The sequence below is a fragment of the Schistocerca gregaria genome, chromosome 1 (genome assembly GCF_023897955.1).
Source record: "Schistocerca gregaria isolate iqSchGreg1 chromosome 1, iqSchGreg1.2, whole genome shotgun sequence".
NCBI classification, from domain to species: Eukaryota; Metazoa; Arthropoda; class Insecta; order Orthoptera; family Acrididae; genus Schistocerca; species Schistocerca gregaria.
This window is the reverse complement of record NC_064920.1, coordinates 1,003,842,757-1,003,866,576: the sequence shown is the minus strand read 5'-3', so window position 1 is coordinate 1,003,866,576 and position 23,820 is coordinate 1,003,842,757. Positions and strand designations below refer to the sequence as shown.

General features: G+C 42.2%; 1 protein-coding gene across 2 annotated transcripts in view; it reads left to right on the top strand.

The window, feature by feature from the left end:
* Positions 1 to 1,006: 1,006 nt before the first annotated feature.
* The window catches only part of LOC126278615 (uncharacterized), a 77,234-nt gene continuing 54,420 nt past the window's right edge, over positions 1,007 to 23,820 (top strand). The window contains exon 1 of one of the 2 annotated variants that reach the window (XM_049978865.1): positions 1,007 to 1,217. The gene's annotated coding sequence lies outside the window, so the exon portion shown is untranslated. Of the gene's footprint in view, positions 1,222 to 23,820 lie in introns of both variants that reach the window. The other variant, XM_049978859.1, reaches the window with a different exon arrangement.

Sequence of the window (23,820 nt, the reverse complement as noted above, 5' to 3'; positions counted from 1 at the left end):
TTACCCAAGGATTTCTAGCAGCCCTCGTCTTTTTACCTACTTTATCCTCTGCTGCCTTCACTACTTCATCCCTCAGAGCTACCCATTCTTCATCTGCTGTATTTCTTTCCCCTATTCCTGTCAATTGTCCCCTTATGCTCTCCCTGAAACTCTGTACAACCTCTGGTTCTTTCAGTTTATCCAGGTCCCATCTCCTTAATTTCCCACATTTTTGCAGTTTCTTCGGTTTTAATCTACAGGTCATAACCAATAGATTGTGGTCTGAGTCCACATCTGCCCCTGGAAATGTCTTACAACTTAAAACCTGGTTCCTAAATCTCTGTCTTACCATTATATAATCTATTTGATACCTTTTAGTATCTCCAGGGTTCTTCCACGTATACAACCTTCTTTCATGATTCTTAAACCAAGTGTTGGCTATGATTAAGTTTGTTCGAAAGTGCTATGTAGAATTTCTTACATTTCCACGCAGAGGCTGTCCCCCGTTAGGAATAACAGACTGAAATATGGGACGGAGGGAGAGGACAGAATGTAGTGTTATAAGAAGCTTCAGTCACAAGCAAAAATCGCTGCCAACAAAATACTAGTACCATATATCTTGACGGCATCATAGTACATTCACTGGCTCTGCCTGTAGATCAAATAAAACTCCAAGTGAATTTCGGGGAAAGGGGGGGGGGGGGGGGGAGGGCAGGAACCATATATCGCCCTTCCAGAGTTTGAAATGGAGGGGGGACGACATTGACGTCGACTGCCAACCGCCCCGCCGGTTGACACACCGTTGGCAATATGAATGCTGTATGTGAAAAGATGGAATACTAATTTAAACAGATACGTTGTAACGTCTCTGTGCAGGAAGAAAGTCATTTTCCTTTTTTTCCATCATACCCTGAAGTATGACTTTTGTATTTAACAAACTAAAGGCGTACAACTTCCGCAGTACTAATCAAGCTACAGTACCATAGTTCGAGGCAAAGAATAACTCATGCTAGGAACTTCTTGCTTCATAATTTATAAGTAAAGAATCTGTGAACAACAAAAGAAGAACGATGTAAACACACGACGGATATTTGTTGTTTATAACCTATATATTTTGGTTTGGTATTTCAAAATTTACTGTGGTAGATCAGCAATACTTAAAAGAATCAGCACAACACACGAAGTGGGCGTACACTTTACAAGAGGATACGTTGGTGGAAGATCTGACTGGCAAATGGGCAAGTTATTATGTTTAAAACAGCTTTGTATTATGCACCAGCGCTTAAATCCGTCAAAATAACTGTATTAGTATGGTGCAACATGTAACATTTTTTAATCTTAACTATCGAAGTTTTCTATGTTTGTATTCCTTGTTAATGTGACACACCTAAGATGAATCTACGCACGATCAATGCACAATGGAAGACCGACTTACCTACTATAGGTACAGGGCGTGTTATCGTCATCTCCTCGAAAGGAAAAAAAGCCAGCATAGGATTACTGAGCTCAAGTACTGTAGTTCATTAAAACAACTTAACCCTACGGAAAACCTCTTATTATTTGTGGTATATCAAGACAGTAAGTGAAAATTTTTTTCTGCAAGTCATTTATGGAGAGCGATCATTATAATAAACATTACCTACAGAATTTTAATTGATTCAACAGTGGTTTCTTAGTGGAACACTAGTATTAATACCGTAGTTACCAACAGAATGTTTCGCATTTTTTGCTCAGTATAGCGCGAAATAATGTTACCTAATTTGAAAGGCGAAAAAAGGGTAGTATGGAAAAGAGATATCGTCTTTCATCGAAATGATTGTATTTTCAGGTATTGTATAAAAATGAGTAACCTCTGCACTTAAATAAAATTCATTAGCGTAGCATTGAAAACGGAACATTGACAAATGTTCTAGTGTGTTCACTGCGAAAGCCACTGTGTGTACTATTAAGATGACCATATTTTCTAGACTCAAATTTGGGACATTAACATATTACCTAGGCCCAAATCCGTGACTTGAAAATTTTTTGCAAAATAGGCTATATTTACTTATTGACTGTATGAGAAGCAGGTTTCAATTAAATGTAATAAATACAAAATATCAATTATATTTGTTACAAAGAAGCACATTTACATTTTATTAATACCTTCTAAGATGAATGAGTGTGATCAGGGCAACAGTATTTATCACTGCTGTGAATTTTCTTTATCAAATCTGTATTTTTCAACAACATATGAAAAAACTCGACACAAGTTTCATCATAATTTATTCTACTTACTAACATTGCTTTCATTGTTTCTACAGCCAACTGTGTTTTGTCACTTATCCATATATTGTTCATGTAGTCAAATAGTAGTATTCTAGAGAACAGCATACACTGCGTTGGCGACGCCAAAGTCTACGAGAGCGTATATTACTGATCGTCTGTTCGAGTTACTTTGTATTTCGTCTGCATGTCTGCCATAAAACCTCCTCTGCCTCTTCCATGGCTATCAGAAAATATGCAGATTTCTTCCTTCTTCTGTTCGACCGCGCGAATGCGTTCGAGTGCGACTTTTTCCCAGTTGCCGTGGCCTCTGACTGCCCATTAGCTGTTCGAGCTGCTAACACGTGTTTGCACAGTAGAAACAATTTGATACCGGTTTCGACAATTTGTCGTACCCTCTTGTCAAACAATTTCCCACCATAACTAAAACTAATAATAAAATATACCAATACAGGTGAAATGAATGTCTAATTTGGGACAAATTGAGTCATGATTGTTAATTTCGGGACAAACAGGTGTCCCGAATTACATTTGAAAAAATTTGGGACAGACACACAAAAATCGGGACTGTCCGGAAAAATACGGGACAGATGGTCACCTTAATATTATGATCGGCAGAGTCAATATTTTCACGCAGTAAGTGATGTATAAAAGTTGCTAGTCTTGTGAATGAGGTATTCAGAATAGAAAGATTGCCACATATAATCAGATTTTCTGTTGTAAGAGAGCAGCAAATCTTCCACCTGTGTCTCAAAGCTGGTACACACCCCATCCCATGTAGCAGATGAAACTGGAAGTACGTTATAGGCGAAAAGTTGACAGAGGCGCAGTCGAAGCATTTTCTCTGAAACGAGAACAGCTATATGGCAAAACCAGTCACAACGCAGATCCTGTTACAATGACAAAAGCGACAGGGCGCAATCTACGTTGACGTCACGCCTTTTCAAAGACGATCCGATATGGCCTGCCTGGCGAATGACGCGAAATCCAAACTGCCACACGTAGCGTCTAATTCTTTCAGTCGGGTTTTGGTTTCTGTGAGGAATGCGCGCAAGGGCCATGCCTCTGGGTTATATCAAAACAGAAAACAGTCGTCTTTGCGCTGACAACGCCGCTTGATGTATTAATACAAGGAAAAGAAAAATCTGGGCTGCAAAATGTGTATTGAAACGAAACCAGTTTAAACTTGTAACGTTCGGAATCGGAAAGTCACAACACGTCTGACAAGCTGTCCGATTTTACAGAATGGTCCACGGTCAATTGAAAATTGTGAAGGATGACAAGCCTATTCATGACTTGTCACCATATCTAAACCTATAAGATCCGTTCGACTTCCCAACCAAAGGTCTGTAGTACCCTGAATTACTCATAAACCCTGTGGTCGTCATTTTATCTGGTCCTCTCATTATTTTATCTGTACGCGTAACTTATAACCGAAACGGAAACCTACATCAGCCTGCAGTTATTTTACATACACATGGGAATATAAACTATAATATACTGTCTACACTTGCTTTGTTTAACACGAAGATGGCGTTTATTTCGCAGACCTAGCTGTATTTCTATAAGTAAGCACTAAAAGTTTATATCAATTTACCTTGGTCCTCCAGAAAGCCCGTAGCCGCACTAGCTTGCATTGTTTTTATGACGCAAACCCTGGAGATATTATGAGTTAAAATAAAGCAGTAAGTATTGAAATCTCAAATGGCTTAGGTAAGATAACGAAATTCACAGTAAAAGCATTCGCTCGTTAGTTAATAAAACCAACAGAAAAGTTATACAATCCCAGTTTAAAAATTTGCATCTTTCCACGAGTTCTCAAGAAGAAGAAGAAGAAGAAGAAAAAAAAAGGCTATTGCCACTCCCGAAAAATGGTTGCATAGATGTATCCAATTACTGAACTGTATCACAATTAAGTTCCTTTTCAAAACTTACAGAATTGTTTTAATGACATTGAAGAAACGTTGTTTGTTAGGTGACTAATAACGTAGTTGGAACAGTCAGTCGAACAAAAGATTTATTTGTGAAACACTATACAGTGACACATCCACATTCAATCATGACACAGAAAACACAGTGATAAGCTTCCCTTCACTCGCCAGCAATGTATGTTGCTATCGGTATCCCCACAGAGCCTCCCATTCGCAGTGCAGAGTGTTGAAGGGGAGTCATGTGCTACATTGTCGTGAGACTGGACTAGAATGCATAGGAGTGCGTGACCATCTGTGTCGTGGCTGGCTGCACTACAACGCACAGCTGGAGTGTTTGTCGGTGTCTTGTGAGCGATGTAGGCACCATAGAGGTGATAGGGAGCAAGTGGCGCGGGAGGCACCTAATAATACTCCCATACCTGGATGCAGATAGTGCGTCGGGTGGGGAGGGGGGGTGGGTGTCGGAGGAGGAGACGACGGACGGATCATCTCTGCGGTAGGATCCCTCTCATTTTGAGACTGGAGTATGTGGTGGTCACGAGAGAATTCTTGGGCAGGTAGCGGTGAGGACACCATATGCAGTAAAGTGAGATGATATGGAAGAGTAGTCAGTGTCACTGGGAATGGTGTACATGTTATCGAGGCAGTGAATGCATGCAACACAGCGTGAAAGCACATCATCGTTGCAAGCTATTATGCAGAGATTGTTATGGGCAAGCTTGACTGTGATGCCCTTTGGACTGAAACTGCTGAGATCTAGCCGAATGGTGACAGGATGTGGCGTATTGAGAGTTACCATATGCGTATCAAGCATTCATTGATAGTTGTTGTCATTACATGTGCTACCACAGTTGATATCCTCCTTAAGAACCCAGGCTGGATTCAAGCTGTTAATCGAGACAGTTGTTGGCTTGTCATTAAACAGAATGTCGATCACATGCATGGGTCTTTTAAGGACTTTGAATGGGCCTGTACATGGGGACTGTAGTGCCAGACAGACCGTGTCATCCTGTAGCATGACATGTTCACAATCTACAAGTGCTTTATGTATGAAAGCTCTAGGTGCCAATTGGCGGAGGGTGGTGGTACATGGATATGTCAAATGTGCCCCTTCACTCGTTGAACTAAAGAAGGCAGATCTGTCTATTCATGGTCTCGTGTAAGTAGAACAAAATGAGCTTGGAGGAAAAGTGATTCGCCATATAGTATCTCAGGAAGAGACGCCTGAAGGTCTTCTTTGAAGGCTTTTATTATGCCAATCCAAGGTAGTGCTTCAGACCATGATGTGCCTTGACACGTAGTGGCTGCCTTGAGGATCCTGTGGCACCACCTGAACAACCTGCTGCTCAGAGGGTGACATTCTGTGGTACAGTGATGGTCGATACTGAAGAGGTTACACAGAGAGGTGAAGAGTGTTGATTTAGTCTGACGGCTTTGGTTTGTGGTAATCATATCTGGTGTACTTAATCACCAAATCGTGCAATCCAAGTGTCTATGAAGGCACGTGCTATGGACGCCACTGTGATTTATTTGAGTGGTACTGCTTCTACACACCGTGAGAGACTGTCGTTGAGAGGAGGTATTTGAGCCCCTCTGAAACCGGGAGAGGGCCGCCAAGGTTGTCATAAACATGGCAGAAACGAGCTTTGGTGATTTCAGATTGGCCCAACTGATGTTGTACATGTCTGCTGACCTTACTGTGTTGACACAGTGTGCAGGCCTGTGGCTGGGTACTACAGTCACGCTTGATGTTGGACCACACAAAACATTCTGTTGTGTGAGAGACTGTGGGTCTGACACTTGGGTGGGTGAGACTGTGGAGTTGTTCGAAAATTACTTGTCACATTGTTAGCAGCACCAGCAGCCAAATTCTCTTAAGAGAGACTTTGCAGAGGATTTTTGTATCAGTCCCTGAGATGGTGGAGCATTCGATATGTAGGCCGGTAGTGTCATCATGCATCATTTCTGCAGTGCTTGTGTCATTGCATTGGTCAGAAGCTAGCTTCTTGTAGTAGAAGCAGAAGGAGATGGTACTGACTCACTGTAAGTAGTCTGTGACGAGATTGTCTACTCATTATAGATGACGCATGTCCATCGTGTATTGGGTGATAAAGTCCATGTGATGGTAACAACAGGGATTGACATCTTTTGTTGGAAGTCATATGACATCGATGAGTGTTTTGTGGTCTTCATGGAAGTATTTCGTGGCTTCATAAACCATGAGGAGTTCTTGGTCCAAAGCTGACCTTTTTGATTTGGGGGGGGGGGGGGGGGGGGGTAAGTTTCTCATGAGAAGAAATGGAGAGGTTGTGCCTCTCTGGCGAGCACCTGCTGTAGCTCAGCACCAATGGTGGTGTCACTGGCACCCATAGTGACAATTAGTTGAGTGTCTGGAAGGGGATGGGCTCGTGTATGGCATATGCAAGGCAATCTTTTGCAAGTTCAAATGCATCCTTCTACATCTACATCTACATCTACATCCATACTCCGAAAGCCACCAGACGGTGTGTGGCGGAGGGTACCCTGAGTACCTCTATCGGTTCTCCCTTCTATTCCAGTCTCGTATTGCTCGTGGAAAGAAGGATTGTCGGTATGCTTCTCTGTGGGCTCTAATCTCTCTGATTTTATCCTCATGGTCTCTTCGCGAGATATACGTAGGAGGGAGCAATATACTGCTTGAGTCTTCGATGAAGGTATGTTCTCGAAACTTTAACTAAAGCCCGTACCAAGCTACTGAGCGTCTCTCCTGCAGAGTCTTCCACTGGAGTTTATCTATCATCTCTGTAACGCTTTCACGATTTCTAAATGATCCTGTAACGAAGCGTGCTGCTCTCCGTTGGATCTTCTCTATCTTTTCTATCAGCCCTATCTGGTACGGATCCCACACTGCTGAGCAGTATTCAAGCAGTGGGCGAACAAGCGTACTGTAGCCTACTTCCTTTGTTTTCGGATTGTATTTCCTTAGGATTCTTCCAGTGAATCTCAGTCTGGCATCTACTTTACCGACGATCAACTTTATACGATCATTCCATTTTAAATTACTCTTAATGCGTACTCCCAGATAATTTATGGAATTAACTGTTTCCAGTTGCTGACCTACTATTTTGTAGCTGAATGATAAGGAATCTATCTTTCTATGTATTCGCAGCACATTACACTTGTCTATATTGAGATTCAATTGCCATTCCCTGCACCATGCGTCAATTCGCTGCAGATCCTCCTGCATTTCAGTACAATTTTCTTGTTACAACCTCTCGATACACCACAGCATCATCTGCAAAAAGCCTCAGTGATCTTTCGATGTGATCCACCAGGTCATTTATGTATATTGTGAATAGCAACGGTCCTATGACACTCCCCTGCGGCACACCTGAAATCACTCTTACTTCGGAAGACTTCTCTCCATTGAGAATGACATGCTGCGTTCTGTTATCTAGGAACTCCTCAATCCAATCACACAATTGGTCTGATAGTCCATATGCTCTTACTGTGTTCATTAAACGACTGTGGGGAACTGTATCGAACGCCTTGCGAAAGTCAAGAAACACGGCATCTACCTGTGAACCCGTGTCTATGGCCCTCTGAGTCTCATGGACGAATAGCGCGAGCTGGGTTTCACACGACCGTCTTTTGCGAAACCCATGCTGATTCCTAGAGAGTAGATTTCTACTCTCCAGAAAAGTCATTATAGTCGAACATAATACGTGTTCCAAAATTCTACAACTGATCGACGTTAGAGATATAGGTCTATAGTTCTGTACATCTGTTCGACGTCCCTTCCTGAAAATGGGGATGACCTGTGCCCTTTTCCAATCCTTTGGAACGCTACGCTCTTCTAGAGACCTACGGTACACCGCTGCAAGAAGGGGGGGGAAGTTCCTTCGCGTACTCTGTGTAAAATCGAACTGGTATCCCATGAGGTCCAGCGGCCTTTCCTCTTTTGAGCGATTTTAATTGTTTCTCTATCCCTCTGTCGTCTATTTCGATATCTACCATTTTGTCATCTGTGGGACAGTCTAGAGAAGGAACTACAATGCAGTCTTCCTCTATGAAACAGCTTTGGAAGAAGACATTTAGTATTTCGGCCTTTAGTCTGTCATCCTCTGTTTCAGTGCCATTTTGGTCACAGAGTGTCTGGACATTTTGTTTTGATCCACCTACCGCTTTGGCATAACACCAAAATTTCTTAGGGGTTTCAGCCATGTCAGTACAAAGAACTTTACTTTCGAAGTAGTGAACGCCTCTGGCATAGCCCTCCTCACACTACATTTCGCTTCGCGTAATTTTTGTTTGTCTGCAAGGCTTTGGCTGTGTTTATGTTTTTTAACATTTCTATTCACGGCTGAAATCATCGATGCAGTAACCGCTTTATGATCGCTGATTCCCTGTTCTACATTAACTGTTTCAAATAGTTCGGGTGTGTTTGTCACCAGAAGTTCTAATATGTTATCGCCACGAGTCGGTTCTCTGTTTAACTGCTCAAGGTAGTTTTCAGATAAAGCACTTAAAAAACATTTCACTGGATTCTTTGTCCCTGCCACTCTTTATGAACGTTTGAGTCTCCCAGTCTATATCCGGCAAATTAAAATCTCCAGCCAGAACTATAACATGGTGGGGAAATCTACTCGAAATATTTTCCAAATTATTCCTCAGGTGCTCAGCCACAACAGCTGCTGAGCCTGGGGGCCTATAGAGACATCCAATTACCATGTCTGAGCCTGCTTTAACCGTGACCTTCACCCAAATCATTTCACATTTCGGATCTCCCTCAATTTCCTTCGATACTATTGCACTTCTTATCGCTATAAACACGCCTCCCCCTTCACTGTCCAGCCTGTCTCTGCGGTATACATTCCAATCTGAGTTTAGGATTTCATTACTGTTTACGTCTGGTTTCAGAGAACTTTCTGTCCCTAGTACTATATGGGCGTTGTGACCGTTTATTAATGAGAGCAGTTCTGGAACCTTTCTATAGACGCTCCTGCAGTTTACTATTAGCACATTAATATTGTTATTCCCTGTTGCATTTTGCCTACTACTACCTTGTGGCGTCTCAGTAGGCGTCTTGTCGGGCCTAGGGAGGGAATTCTAACCTAAAAAAAACGCATGTGCACTCCACACGTACTCCGCTACCCTTGTAGTCGCTTCTGGCGTGTAGTGCACGCCTGACCTATTCAGGGGGACCCTACATTTCTCCACCCGATAGCGGAGGTCGAGAAATTTGCACCCCAGCTCTCCGCAGAATCGTCTGAGCCTCGGGTTTAAGCCTTCCACTCGGCTCCAAACCAGAGGACCACGATCGGTTCTGGGAACGATACTACAAATAGTTAGCTCTGATTCCACCCCGCGAGCGAGGCTTTCCGCCTTCACCAATTCCGCCAACCGCCTTTACGAACTGAGGATGACCTCTGAACCCAGACGGCAGGAGTCATTGGTGTCGACATGAGCAACAATTTGAGAGTCGGGTGCACCCAGTGCTCTCTATCGCCGCCGGTAGGGCCTCCTCCACATCTCGAATGAGACCCCCCGGCAAGCAGACAGAGTGATCACCGGCCTTCTTCCCTGACCTTTCTGCTGTTTCCCTAAGGGGCTCCATCACCCGCCTAACGTTGGAGCTCCCAATAACTAATAAGCTCCTCCCCCCCCCCCTCCCCCCTCCGTGTGCCTGCTCGGACCTTGCTGAAGGAGCAGCCACATGTCTACTCACAGGCAGAGGGGGCGATGACACACGGCTAGCCTCCACATTTACCCTCCGCCTCGTGTGCAGCGAAACCCGCCACTCCCCTTGGGGAGAGGGTGGCACAACCGTGCCCGGTACCCGCGAAGATGTCTCGACAGCAGGCACAGTGGGTGAAGCATGTAACACCTGGGGTGTACCTTGCGACGCACCAGACTCCCCACTGCCGCTACACTCCGAGGCCGGCTGACCGTGGCCATCAACACTCTCAGCTGTTCACGAAGAGTGGCCAGCTCCTCCTGCATCCGTACACAGCAGTCACACATCGTATCCATCCTAAGAAATCAAAAATTTACTGTAGAGAGTCAATCAACTTTTAACTAGACTGCTAATTCACTAAAGGCGGCTGATTATTGACTAAAGTGTGATTGCTAGCCACTTCTTGTAGAAAGCAATGAAAATAGCACTACCTGTCTCTGACCTGTATTGAAAACAAACACTAGCACTACTGGCACTATGGTTGACTAAAGGGACTCTCTCTGACTGTATTCAAGACAAACACGAAATCTATGGAACACTATTAATAGCACTCGACAATTAAAGCTTCCTAAAAGCAAAAATACACGGAAGAAGAAGTGACAAGTAAGAAAAATACAGTGAATACCTTAATTAAGGTAGCTCGCTGCACAGCAGACGTGAAGCAGATGGCGGTTAGGACGACATCCTTCATATCAGTAGTCCAGTCAATCTTTTGTTTGTCCATGTTTATTAGAACGAGCTGGCACATCAGTTAGATGCCTTTGTAATGCTGCTGCCTGCTGCAAATGTCACTGATAAAAGTTCAGAACTCTGAGGAAGCGACAGAATTTGTGGTAATCTTGGGGAAGGGGGTGCTGTTTTACAGTGTTGACTCTGTCTGGCATCAGTTAGATGCTAGCAGCACTAACTATAGGTCAAGAGAGGTAACCTCGGATATCTGTAACTGAGATTTGGGCTTATTTATCACTATGTCAATAACACTAAAAGGAGTGTGAAATTGTTTGAAGTGCTGGTCGTGGTCTTTGGTTGTAGTCAAAAAAATGGATAGGCCTATATTGTCTAGATAAGTGTAGTAGTAATTGAAATGGAAAATAATGCCATCAGTGAAGTACTGCCATATCTGGACAAAGTTCTTTAATCCATGCTGCACGAAAAAGTGTCAAAAGAGCCCAAATGTGATAATCGTGTGGCGTGCAAGGTTCAGTCTGTGTCTGAGGCACCATGTGGTGAGGCAAAGTGTGCACTACTGATCTTAATGTTGTTGTATGTATTTGGTGTCACTGGTCATACTGCAGTCAAGGGCGCAGACAGTGGATGTATTTAATTGAAAATGGTGAGGTCTCTTGTGGTTCCTTATGTTCACTGGGGTGAAAAGTGCGTCAAATGGACAGTGTGACATTTCATGGATGCTGCAAGGGCAAACAGTCCTGAGATGTGATGTCTCATATCTTGGTGGAGGAGCTATACACAATACATGTTGAATGCCCAGAGAGATGTGGAAGTGGCAGAGGAAGTCAATTCCAATTACCGGTTGTATGAGTTCAGTTATCCATGTGACTTCATGCTGAGCTCTCTAAGTTGTAAGGTGCATGTGGCAGATCCATGAACAGTGAACTGGGTATTATTGTCTGCGTGGAGTTGTAGCACTCATATTTTGTTAATTGTTGATGTGCCCTCCAGCAATATGGAACTAATGTCAGATCCAGTGCCCACTAAAAAGTACTTTCTCGAATTGAGGTCAAGGATATAGAGCTGGCCTCCAAATGTGTGGATGAGGAGGCCGGTGTTTGTGTTACCAGCAGCTTAGCAGCTCTGTTCTGGCCACTGCACCTCTGACAACCCACATTTCAAGTTTGGGAACCTGCAGGAGGGTTGACAGTGACGTGCAGTGCCACTGAATTGGTTGTGGTACAAGTGGTAATGTGACCTTCAGGTAGCCACAGCATTCACTGTAGCATTGGTCACTTTGGGAGTAGTGCCATGCTCAGCCTGCTGGGCGTGGGATAGTGTAATGCAATGGTGTCACTGTTGGCTGTCCTCAGCTCCACTCGGGATGGGCCAGAGTGGGAAGGATGCGGCCTGGTGACAGTGTGCAACACTGGTGTTGTGCCTTTAGAATTAATACAGAGCCTCTGCTGTAGTAACATAAACATCCTGTCTACTAGAACCAAACATCTCTTTAAAGGTTCAGCTTCATGTGATATCATTAGCAAGTGTAGTTGTCACAGGAGTTTAACAATCCAGAGTGTCTGTAGGATGGCATCAGGCTTAAGAGTGATATCCAGTCTAATCATAGTTGTTGCCAAAACTGTGATGACTTTTTGTTAACCAGTTGTTGTAAATAGCCTATTGTAGCTGCTGCTCAGGTGTCCTGGAGAGCTGTTGTTGCAACACTGTTATGGCAGTGACATATTTGCTGTGGGAAGTGGGTGTCAAGGTGACATCACTCATTAGTTCTGCATATCTGGTAGATGAGAAATGAGGATGATGAATCGAGTGTCATAAATGAGGTAAATACCCACACTGCAGTGGTGAACCATAGGGCAGGCTGTTCAGGTCTGAGCAGTGGTAGTTTTGATTGTGAGTTGATATTGTGAGACAAACAATGGTTCAAATGGCTCTGAGCACTATGGGACTTAACATCTGAGGTCATCAGTCCCCTAGAACTTAGAACTACTTAAAGCTAACTAACCTAAGGACATCACACACATCCACGCCCGAGGCAGGATTCGAACCTGCGACCGTAGCAGTCGCACGGTTCCGGACTGAAGCGCCTAGAACTGCTTGGCCACCATGGCCGGCATGAGACAAACAGGGGCTGTAATGGGTTGCATCTGTAGACACATGACTTGGGATTGGAGAAGAAAGAACTTGTTGAGATCATGGCATGGAAGGAAATGGAACACTCGGTACATCGTAATATTCATGTGTTTGAGTGGTAATATGCAGTGTGAGTTATGTCCATTCCCAACACGTTTTGCAGAAGACTCATGAGACATTTCACCTAGTGAACTGAGTTCTGCTTGTTGATTTTGTGTGCACTGTTAGTATATATACTGTAGAATTGTGTTTGAAGTGGAGTAGTAAGTTGTTTGTTGGCTGTCATTATCAAGGTGTAATATGCACTGTTTTCATACATAACTGAGGTATACTCATGTTTTACCCTAGGGTGGTGTTCAATGTAATTATTACACTGGCAGTACACTTCAGACATGTTGATTCTGGATACATTATTCCTTCGAGCTGGTAAAACCGTGTTGGTGGGAAAAGACTGCTGCATTGTTTTTACACTCTAAGACAATTATTTTGAAAACTCCCAAGATGCATTTCACAGTTGATTCAGGGTCACCACTGAAGAAATGTTCCCTATTATATGAAGGGGAATTCGCTAATAACAAAGTCATAATGATCAACTGTACAAAAGATTTGTTTGTAAAGCACAATACAATGACACATCTACATTCAATCATGATACAGAATGCACTGAATCACCAGCAGTGTATATTGCTATTGATATCCTCACAACATACTTCACTTGTCACTGGTTCACTCAATGACTTCTAAAATGCCTGTGTACCCAAACAGCAATTTTTAATTCCCATAACATAATTTCATATCAACCAGCATCAAATAGCTGCAGTAATGTTCCTAAACATCGTGAGGGCCTCTGATGTCCTCTGTCATAAACTTTGAAAAAAAAAAAAAGGCCAGCTGTAAGAGCTTCAGCATACAGTTTGTTGTGTTATTTTGTAGCAAACTTCAGAGAAGAGTTATCTCTTCAGTGATAGTACACTTTAAAAAAATCAGAAGCAAGCATTTCCTTTCAGACAAAGCACCAATAAAATATGGTGTTCCTCAGAGCTCAGTGCTAGACCCATTACTGTTTCTGATTTATAAAGATAATTTTGAGGAACATATGAGCCTCCAAAAATCTGTCATATTTAGCAACTACAGAAGTGCATTTTTATGCCTGTAGACTAGAATTGCAGTAAATAATAAAAAATTATAGCAAGAGCTGTTTAGAGAATTTCAGTAAAATGGATTAATTATAAATCGTAAAAAATGACATATCTTGTACTGCTCTACATCTACATCTACATCTATACTCCACAAGCCACCTGACGGTGTGTGACGGAGGGTACCCTGAGTACCTGTATTCCAGTCTCGTATTGTACATGGAAAGAAGGATTGTCGGTATGCTTCTGTGTGGGATCTAATCTCTCTGATTTTATCCTCATGGTCTCTTCGCGAGATATACGTAGGAGGGAGCAATATACTGCTTGAGTCTTCGGTGAAGGTATGTTCTCGAAACTTTAACAAAAGCCCGTACCAAGCTACTGAGCGTCTCTCCTGCAGAGTCTTCCACTGGAGTTTATCTATCATATCCGTAACGCTTTCGCGATTACTAAATGATCCTGTAACGAAGCACGCTGCTCTCTGTTGGATCTTCTCTATCTCTTCTATCAACCCTATCTGGTGTGGATCCCACACTGCTGAGCAGTATTCAGGCAGTGGGCGAACAAACGTACTGTAACCTACTTCCTTTGTTTTCGGATTGCATTTCCTTAGGATTCTTCCAATGAATCTCAGTCTGGCATCTGCTTTACCGACGATCAACTTTATATGATCATTCCATTTTAAATCACTCCTAATGCGTACTCCCAGATAATTTATAGAAATAACTGCTTCCAGTTGCTGAACTGCTATTTTGTAGCTAAATGATAAGGGACCTATCTTTCTATGTATTCGCATCACATTACACTTGTCTACATTGAGATTCAATTGCCATTCCCTGCACCAAGCGTCAATTCGCTGCAGATCCTCCTGCATTTCAGTACAATTTTTCATTGTTGCAACCTCTCGATACACCACAGCATCATCTGCAAAAAGCCTCAGTGAACTTCCGATGTCATCCACCAGGTCATTTATGTATATTGTGAATAGCAACGGTCCTATGACACTCCCCTGCGGCACACCTGAAATCACTCTTACTTCGGAAGACTTCTCTCCATTGAGAATGACATGCTGCATTCTGTTATCTAGGAACTCCTCAATCCAATCACACAATTGATCTGATAGTCTGTATGCTCTTACTTTGTTCATTAAACGACTGTGGGGAACTGTGTCAAACGCCTTGTGGAAGTCAAGAAACACGGCATCTACCTGTGAACCCATGTCTAAGGCCCTCTGAGTCTCGTGGACGAATAGCGCGAGCTGGGTTTCACACGACCGTCTTTTTCGAAACCCATGCTGATTCCTACAGAGTAGATTTCTAGTGTCCAGAAAAGTCATTATACTCGAACATAATACGTGTTCCAAAATTCTACAGCTGATCGACGTTAGAAATTTAGGTCTATAGCTCTGCACATCTGTTCGACATCCCTTCTTCAAAACGGGGATGACCTGTGCCCTTTTCCAATCCTTTGGAACGCTTCGCTCTTCTAGAGACCTACGGTACACCGCTGCAAGAAGGGGGGCAAGCTCCTTCACGTACTCTGTGTTAAATCGAACTGGTATCCCATCAGGACCAGCGGCCTTTCCTCTATTGAGCGATTTTAATTGTTTCTCTATCCCTCTGTCGTCTATTTCAATATCTACCATTTTGTCAACTGTGTGACAATCTAGAGAAGGAAGCACAGTGCAGTCTTCCTCTGTGAAACAGCTTTGGAAGAAGACATTTAGTATTTCGGCCTTTAGTCTGTCATCCTCTGTTTCAGTACCATTTTGATCACAGAGTGTCTGGACATTTTGTTTTGATCCACCTACCGCTTTGACGTAGGACCAAAAGTTCTTAGGATTTTCTGCCAGGTCAGGGTATAGAACTTTACTTTCGAATTTATTGAAAGCCTCTCGCATAGCCCTCCTCACACTACATTTCGCTTCGCGTAATTTTTGTTTGTCTGCAAGGCTTTGGCTATGTTTATGTTTGCTGTGAAGTTCCCTTTGCTTCCTCAGCTGTTTTCTAACTCAGTTGTTGTACCATGGTAGCTCTTTTCCATCTCTTATGTATCTTAGGTATTCAGCCGGGTGGCATCATCCAAATGGAGCAATATTTTTGGGAAACTGTGTTGTTGCCACCCACCGACAGTGCTGATCAGAGAATTTCATGGGGTTGTCTTTGAGACTTTCCTGCCCTCTGGATTTGATTAAGTTGTAACACGCAATATATTTTGGTTCCATTTCTTCACTGTTTGCGTGTTTGGTCTCTATTCTGCTTTGCTTTCATGAGTCTCTCTTATTTTTCTTCCCTACATGTACTTTCATCTGACTTGTGTGGCAAGCCATGCTGGACTGCCATTAGAGCATTGATCTTATCGCAGCCACAGTGGATTGGCACATGTTCACAGTTTCAGTTTCCACACTTTGGAGAGTGCTTCTTTGGCAGGGGGCACTGCCGGCTTGTCTGACTGTGAGGAGTATGATGGCCAGTGAGCTGCCCAATAGGACAGTTTGTGGGGAGGTTACTCAGGCCACAGGCTCCTAGACATATGGCAACTTAGTTGTGCCTACAGCCATCCTCAAGATCTTGTAAATCATATGAGACTGTCTTTCATTCTGGTTTATCAACTGATGATGCATTTAAGATAGGGAGGTGACCACGGAAACATTTTCACCAACAGACTTAGCAGTAGTCATGCCATGTCAGGGTGTTGCATCTTTGTAGTCAGTGACTGCAGTATGAAAGATATCATCGTCTTCTGCGCTGTTGGAATATCTCCTTAGCTGCAACTGTGCAGTAGTGAGCTTCTGACCACCCACTCTCTGCAAGTGGAGGGCAGTGAGTCTCCCCCAGACATTATCTTCACACTGCATATCTGGTGAACTTGATATTGCTCACTTTCTGTTGCAAACACGCACCATTTTCTGTTGCTGCCTGAAGGAGTGGCAACAGATGCAGCTGCTACTGTTGATGACTGTGTCCTTTGCAGGGGCAGCAGCATCTGAAGTGTCTGTGTGTAGACGTGCTATGAAGTGAGCAGCTTGCAGTTGTATGGTAAACTGTTGACTGCTATTGGAACTTTGAACCTTTTGTAGCCACTGTAGATCACATATCACATGACAGTTTTAGCACTTTGATGGGAATGTCTTTGGGGGGGGGGGGGCTGGGGGAGGGGTGGATAATTGCCAGCAATTTGACACAGGCATGAGGGTGTAAATAGTGGCATAGCATGTGATCTGACCCTTGACAATGGAGGCAGTGATTTGTAGCCCGCTTTAACTTTGGTACATCCTTCTGCACTCCAGTATTAGTGAGCTGGCTGTTCTGTGATATCTTTTGACTCTCAGTGTCAACAGTGATGGCAGCTGAGAAAATCTTCCTGATGGAGACTGCTATGTGCATGTGAGGTCTGAGGTCTTTCATATATTTATTTATGTAGTATGATTGCATACTCCAGTTGAAGCCCCAAAAGACCACCTTCATTTATGTATTCAACTTGGGAGCATGTATGTAAAATGGTAGTGTACTGCTGCCTCACTTGTCATTTTCCAGTAGTCTTCCATGTTGCTGAATGAGATCTGCACCATCCCTACTGCCCTCATTGTGAAAGTCTCAACCATCAACAGCTTGGGGAGCCACAAGGAAATGGAACATACAAATGACACACAAAATAATATAAAGCTGCACAATAAATAGTAATACAAATTAATATACACGTATTCCTCTGTTATTATAAATTCATAGTCTGTTTTCCATAGGCCTTTATTTTAGTTCTCTCTGGCCAACAAATCCTCTGTGAAACCTTTAGAGGTTTCCCATCATCAGACAGCAGCCATCCATTGCATGTGTAAATATAATTAAAAAGTTAAACATTTTGTCATAACATTATTAAAAAAACCTATTGACCAATGTTGTTATTTACTGAGTAAAAACATTAGTCAACCAGAAATGTTTTTAAAATTGTGCGATAAATTTATTTTTGTCTTCTAACTTTCTGTAGTAATTGACTGTCTGTTGTAAAGTTTAATACAAAAATTGCTCACATGCCTTTGTGTGTGTGTTCTCTTTCTTTGCTGATTGGCGAATGCTCTGCTATTTTGAATAACGCAACTATTAAAGTTTGCATGTGTCTGAAAATCTGCAAGCCAGGCCCTGTTACATGAAACATATTGCTATATGAATGTATAGTGAAGGTATTGCAGTACTTTAAGCTTTCTGAAAATCTGCAAGCCAGGCCCTGTTACATGAAACATATTGCTGTATGAATGTATAGTGAAGGTATTGCAGTACTTTAAGCTTTCTGAATATTGGTTTGCACTCTGTCTATGGATGACTGTATGTTATTATTGAATAGGCCTCTTCTGTAGTGAAAACAATTTGTTTTGGACAGTAAGTTATGGAACCCCAAAATATTATTTTTGTATGTACTAGCTGATATGTGAGTGTCATTTATGTAAACAAATGATAATATAGGATGTGGAATACTATCTTGTGGTACTGCTATTCACACTTTATTGTATGTGATACAAAATTTAGTTTGTGGTGTTCAGATTTGTAGGTATCATTAAAACCACTGTTTGTCCAACTCTTGAATAGCTAATGGTTCCTGTTTTTCTAAAAAGCCACCATAATTGACAGTATCAAATGTTTTGGAGAGATTTAATTAACACCTACAAGGCTGTTGTTTTTTCTAGATTCCTCATTATTTGTTCTGTGCAATATGTTACTACTGTTTCTGTGTTTTAACCTTCATGGGAGGCATGCTGATAACTATTCAGTAACTTATTGTCATTTAGATATTTTCTGATTTTGTGCTTCATCAGTTTTCCAATATTTTGAAGAATACCAAAGGGAGTAATATTATCTTATAATTTTCTACCCTCTACTTGTTGCTGTTACAGCTTCAATTTTGAGATTTGCAATCTTTCAGGAAACACTACTTCCCTAAATGATAAGTGGGAAATCTATGCCAAGAACCTTGCAATCTGTGGAGCAGTCTTGATTATGGCAGATGGCAGCACCTCTCAAACTTTTTAACATTTTATGTTCATTTATTGGATCTACCTCATGCAGCTCCTAAACATTGTGGTTTTTCTTGATTTTTGAATTTTGAGCTTAATGAAATTCATGCACATATGAAGTAATTGTTTATATAATTTGGCAAATCTTATTGTTTAATATTGATGTTTTCTGGATTGCTGAGAATTATAATATTCTTAACCTCTCTTTCCTATTTCAGTATTCACAATTCACTATTAAGTTGTTTACTTGCTCATTAGACTGTCTCATTAAAGTATAATTATGCAGAAATGTAGCCATCTTTGAGGTAGAGAACAACATCAAGGAAGATGGCTTGCTGGGTTGAGAACAAACAAGTGAAGCAAATGGCGGAGCAGGTGCTGAGGTTCTGGAGGAATGTGGACGAGGTGTCCTCAGCCTCACTCCAGATCACAAAGATGTCATCAGTGAATCTGAACTAGGTGAGGGGTTGGGTTTCTGGTTGGCTAGGAAGGATTCCTCCAGGTGGCCCCTGAATAGGATGGCACAGGATAGTGCCATTTGAGTGCCCATTGGTGCACCATAGATTTGTTTGAAAGTGATGTGTTCAAAGGTGAAGTAATTGTGGTTGAGGATATAATGTGTCACGGTGACCAGGAATGGGGTTGTAGATTTGGGGTCAGGTTCGAAAAGGTAGTGTTAAGTTGTGGCAAGGCATTAGGGATGAAAGTGTAGAGGCAGGTACATCATTAGTGATGAACAGGATGCCATGTGGTAAAGCAACAGCAACTGTGGAGAGTCGATAAAGGAAATTGTGATGTTATGTATGGCTCACTGCTTTTCTTTTTTAACTAATTTGTGCCTGATTTTATTTTGAGAAGCTCAGTAATGTATGTAAATACTGTAAATGTCAATGTGATTCAAAAAGTGCTTGAAGTGAAGTGAAGCACAGCTGGACAGCAAGAAACTCTTTAGCATGCAATCCCTGCAACGATAGTAGTTGTGAATCTTTGAGTATGGACTCTAATTTTTTAAAAAAAGACAATTGATTTATTAAAAAAAAAAAGAGGACTATTAATCTGTATCTTGTGAAAAGAGGATGTGTTGCTAGGCCGTTGCTCAGAACGTATTGTTACATTTAATGAAAATTGATATTTTAGTGATAAAACTGAGTAAAGTACATGTCAGAGTTGCCAAACAGTTATGTATACAAATTTTCTGGGAGTGAAGAATAGAAATATCTTGTTTTTGAAAAAGGAGGTGAAGTTCATTGTCGTCGCCGTCTATCAATCGACAGAACTGTAAGTGTGCAAAGTTCACTAAAATACAGGAAAAGAAATGCATTCTCTATAGTTTTCATTCAATAAGTAACAACCTCTCATAATTTATGAATTACAGTAATTGGATTATTTTCTTGTACAATAATATGGTGCTGAACTCCACCAACCAATTTTGATGTAGCAGGATGTGTAGTTTGAAAGAAGTTTGTGTGCCAAGCAATCTCCTTTTCTCACGAAAAGCAAATTGCTGTTTGATCTTATTTACTTACAACAGTGGTCCTTTAGGTATGAAAAGCTACGAAAATTTGGGCTCACAGCTATTCTCAATATGGCCAAATAACTAACAGAGTTGTATTTTAAACCTTAAAGAACAATATCTTCCTCCAAATTGTAATACGTCACCAACTGGTGCAGAAGCTGATCATTTAAGGAGGCAGCAACCAAAATTCAGTTGCCAGTTATGACTTAAAGTAAAAATCTCAATCAAAAATCAATCTCTCTCTCCAAACACATATACAAATATTCATATTATTAAGACAAAAGTAATTTAATAAAATGTTTGGCATCTTTTATGTAGTATGGTAGGTCACAGGTAATAGGTTAAAGGTGTTGGTTCATGAGAGCAGAGATTCCCTCAGTGGGGTCCACAGTAGCCTGTAACAGTACGGCTTCATGGGTGGTTGGGTTTATGGGCTTTAGGAAGAATGTAAATAGTAGAAGTGTGGGAAGTGGTAGTGGTGAGGAGAGAGAGAGAGAGAGAGAGAGAGAGAGAGAGAGAGAGAGAGAGAGAGAGAGAGACTCAGAGGAGAGTCTGAGTTGGGCTTAAGGATTTGAGGAAACACTGGAGATCCTGCTGGATTTCTGGAATAGGATCACTGTGGCAGGATTTGTAGGTGGACAAATATTATAGCTAGTGTGGTCCTACCACCAGAAGGACTCTGCCAGTTTCAGTGGATGACACACACAAACAGTTTGGGCATACTCCACTGCACGACACATGATGGATACAAGTCAGCAAGGTGAATTTTTCTAACAATGTGCGTGTATCATCTACATATACCCTCAAAGTTCCCCACATAGTGTGTGACATGTAACAGAGCAGCATCAGTCACAACACTATGCACAAAATTAACATCAGGCCAGGCCTGCTGATCTACCACAAAGCATGCAGACTGGCACCAGAAAGACTACAAGCAGCTAAATCTGTTATCAATAAATTACTGCAAGCAGGCATGGCCAGGCCATCAGAAAACCTATGGGCTTTGCCTGTACACTTAGTTCCTAAGAAAGACGGAACATACAGATTGTATTGTCATTATCGGGCACTGAATGCCCGCACAGTACCTAAGTGTTAATCAATACCAAATCTAGACTTTACTCACATCTTAGCAGGTGCTTCCATATTCAGCATTCTAGATCCGGTAATAGCAGCTCTCTTGTCAATTAACTCTGAGATGAATGAAACTGCAATTGACACATTCTTCAGCAGACAGTTGCAGGAGAGCAGAAACCATAACATTTCTTCTCAGTTCTCACTGGAGAACTGGAGAGACTAACCAAGTCTCAGGGTAGGTGGTCAGCTTATGACTGAGAACAGCTAGCTGTGTACAAGGCAGTGCAACACTTCTACAAGGCAGTGCAACACTTCAAGGATGACATGGACAACTGACTGCTTGCGGATTACATAAATGATCTACTGAAAGACTACTCTGCACATCATTTCTGCCACCTCAGTTATGTCACACAATTTATTACTGATGTTCAGCACCTCAAGAATGCAGACTGTGTCATGACGAATTACCTACCTCGAGTTAATGCATTGTCTGTTCACTTCAACTACAATGACCTCACCTAGGCTCAACAACCAGATCCACAAGTCTACAGTCTTTTACAAGATAGTATGTCTAGTTTGAAATTAGAAAGGCACACATCCGTGGTTCCTCTGTACAAGTCTGGTGTGATGTATCACAACTCCTCCCTCACCCACTGGCGATAGATTGCACTGGCTGTCATACCTTTACACTGGCTGTCATACCCAGAGGGGTGCATCCTACTACAAAGCTTGTCATGGATTGATTTATCTGGCCTGATGTGAAGTGATACTGCAAAGTATGGACTCAAACCTGCATGGCCTACTAAGACTGCAAGACTGGTCAACCTCCAAAGCACAGGTGATACAAAATACTTAAAGGTCAGTTACAATATGTCCAGGTCAGTCTGATCAGCACCCTTCCAGAGTTGGAAGGTTAATGGTATCGGTGTATTCTTCTGACGATGATCTGTGTCACTCGCTGGGTTGAGGCAAGATCCTTGCTAGACATAACGGCAGAAATTACGGTGGGAGTATTTCTACAGTTGTGAATATCACATTTCGGTTGCCCAGCATTCATCACTACCAACCAGGGCTGTCAGCTTGAGTCTGTACTGTTCTCCAAGCTATGCCACCTATGCAGCATTCAGCCCTGCTGTACTACAGCCTAATACCTACAGAGCAATGGACTGGTGGAATAATGGCATCCAATCCTCAAATTAGTACCTATGTGTCATGGGGCAGTGGGCAGAGTCCTTACCCTTTTTAAAGAAGACCTCTGAGCTTCTATAGCAGAGATTTTGTACTGTGTGCCACTTAACCTGTTGACTAATTTCATCTCACTAGTACAACTACTGCAACTAAGGAGCTACCAGGCCTAGCTCAAAGAGTGAAACAACATGCCATGTGAATAAGAATATCGCTGCTCCAGTGCCATGGCTCACCAATAATGTTTGTGCACAAGAGTACTGCAGCCACCATATTCTAAAACTGCATCAGGTACTGAAACAATGAGACAATATGTTTGACACACTACTACATAGAAAGGTGGTCACCATCTCCACGCATCACCTTAAACACACCTGGATTTTGTGAGATACAGCCTGCACAGATGACGCAATGGCTACTCAGACAGAAGAGAACATTCATGTTGCCACAGGGCATGATGGAACATCAGATGTTCAGAATACTAACAACAATTTCATGGTGAACCTTGATGTGCATCAGTTCCACCCAAATGAAATAAATGTAAAACTGATGGACAATTTTGTCATTGTTGAAGGTTGAGAAGATAATTGACTTACACAACAGGCTACCCAATGGCACTGAACCAGAGGCAATTAGGTCACAGCTATCAGTCGACATTTGCTAACCATCACATCTCCTATGAAACAACTGCTTCCAGCAAGCACACATGATTAGAAGGACAACACCACACCATGTCTCTCATCACCACCACAACCAATCATTCTGCCATCACAACCCAAAAACTTTGACACCGTCCAGCCACTCAACAGTGGTTGTACATGACAACCTTCCCCATGCCTTAGCCATTATCACCTGTAGAAAAGAAATTGGGGGAGGGGGGCAGATGATCATGGTTCAGTCATGTCCTGCATTGCAGCCTGCCATGTCATGCTAGTTATACACAACTATGTTGAGAACATGCCAGCACCTGTGATCTCCATCAACCTCCTGCAGAGGGCTCACCATTAATGAAGTAAAATGTTACATAAATAAGGCTCTTTGAGCAATTTGAGTTTAACACTCTGACAGGAAGGAATATCTTTGGTCCTTTAGCCAGCTCAGTTCACTATGAACAAGTGTACTGTGGGCATGCATTCTGTTGTACATCCATTTTCACCAATAAAATATGGATTAACTATTACAAGTGTTCTGTT